The sequence below is a fragment of the Pecten maximus genome, unplaced genomic scaffold, assembly GCF_902652985.1.
Source record: "Pecten maximus unplaced genomic scaffold, xPecMax1.1, whole genome shotgun sequence".
NCBI classification, from domain to species: domain Eukaryota; kingdom Metazoa; phylum Mollusca; class Bivalvia; order Pectinida; family Pectinidae; genus Pecten; species Pecten maximus.
Window position 1 is genome coordinate 25,455 of NW_022982980.1, and position 2,314 is coordinate 27,768.

Here is a 2,314-nt window from a genome sequence, read left to right on the forward strand (position 1 = left end):
TACATAATGGAAAAAAAATGAATGTATCATACACATACAACATTTTCAACTAGACTGGACACGAGTGATAGGAACAAATAGACCACCGACCAATCCTGGCAAAACCTCCGCCACAGAGCTATACGTTCCAAAAGTGATGTATACGTACTCGACTAGTAAAATGAGGGCAGGACACTGGGGATGTGGCCTGCATCTTTAACAGTGGACCTGATGTACCAGATGTACTGGACACTGGTGAGTTAATCATATAGTGGACACTGATGTACACGTATGTACTGACACTGTTGATTAATCATATCGTCTCCAATAAAATAGGGCCTGTAAAACATAAATTGCAGTGCAAGTACACTTTATGTTGTTTTTCTCAAGATGAAGGGATGAGTGTCTACTTAATAACTCTGTCCCGACATATCACGAAACCAGCCAATAGACGGAGCTTTATGGCTATGGATATTTTCCGTTTCGGTTTGGAAGGTGTTCGGAGAGAGAGGGTTTACGGCTCTAATCCGGTGTTCCTAGGTCTAGGTTATCGGACCCCAATTCAGTTTACGGGACTAGAAAACTATCGCGTGCTCGTCGAGCTCCAGAGAAAATTGTTTCTTCGTAATAGACATTACATAATAGTTCTAATCCATTGGAAAACGATAATATGTACCTCTAGTTTAGTTTTTGCGTTGATAATGGGAAACTAAAGTTCTACCCTCATGTAACTGACTTGTTTCACTTACTTAAGATTGCTTGGATATCTCAGCACTACTGACAGCTTGCATTGGTAGATAGCAAAATTACTTTGGCAAACATAAGTCGAGCATATAACGTATTTAGATATGTCCATTAACTCGTGTCTGTTTGCCTTGTATGGCACAATATTAACTCCTGTCTGTTTAGACACATATTAACTCCTGTCTGTTGTATGTTGTAGGGACACAATCGTTTTTAACCTCCGGTAGTTGGTAGGGGACACAGACAATGTTTTCAACTCCTGTTGTTGTATGTTGTATGGGACACAATGTTAACTCCTTCTGTTGTCGACACAAATATTAACTCCTGTATGTTTGTAGGGGACACACTGTTAACTCCTGTATGTTGTAGGGGACACAATGTTAACTCCTGTATGTTGTATGTTGTAGGGGACACAAGTTAACTCCTGTATGTTGTAGGGGACACAATGTTTATCCTGTCTGTTTTGTTGTAGGTGACACCAATTGTTACCTCCTGTAGTGTTGTAGGGGACACAATGTACCTCCTGTATGTTGTAGGGGACACAATGTTAACTCCTGTATGTTGTAGGGAAGACACATGGTACTCCTGTATGTTGTAGGGGACCACAATGTTAAACTCCTGTATGTTGTAGGGGACACAAGTGTACCTCCTTATGTTTGTATGGGACACCAATGTATACTCATGTATGTTGTAGGGGACCACAATGTTAACTCCTGAGTTTTATGTTGTAGGGGACAACAATGTTACTCCTGTATGTTGGTAGGGGACACAATGTTAACTCCTGTATGTTGTAGGGACACAATGTTAACTCCTGTATGTTGTAGGGACACAAGTTAACTCCTGTATGTTTGTAGACACAATGTTCCTCTGTTTGTTGTAAGGGACACAATGTTAACTCCTGTATGTTTGGTACGGGGACACAATGTAACTTCGTGTAATGTGGTAGGACACAATGTTAACGCCTGTATGGTTCGTTGGGGAGGGGACAACTGTTAACGCCTGTTATGTGGTAGGGACACATGAGGTACTCCGGTAGGTGGTATGGTGTAGGGGACGACAATTTAACGCCTGGATGTTTGTAGGGACCAATGGTAACTCCTATGTTTGTAGGGCACAATGTTTCACTCCTTTGTTGTATGTTTGTAGGGACACAATGTTAACGTCCTGTATGTTTGTAGGGGACACAATGTTAACTCCTGTATGTTGTATGGGACACAAATGTTAACTCCTGTATGTTGTAGGGGACCAATGTTAATCCTGTATGTTTAGGACACAATGTTAACATCCTATGTTTTGTATTTGTAAGGGGACACACGATGCGAAAATCTACCTGAAATGGTAGTGTGTTGGTTACGGCCTCCGATCTCGCTCTTTCTCATCTTCCTGTTGATTACCATTCAACGTGCACATGAAGGACAGCATTGTGACACGAAAAGTTAAGTCACTAGAAATTGGCGACCATTGGAGAAAAGAAAACTCATTCTAGGTGATGGTCATTCTGAGAATCAGAAACAGGACTATATCAAATCTAAATTGATCGAAGTGGCACAATTGGGACAAACAAAACAAATCCAAAGTCCATTCCCGGAAC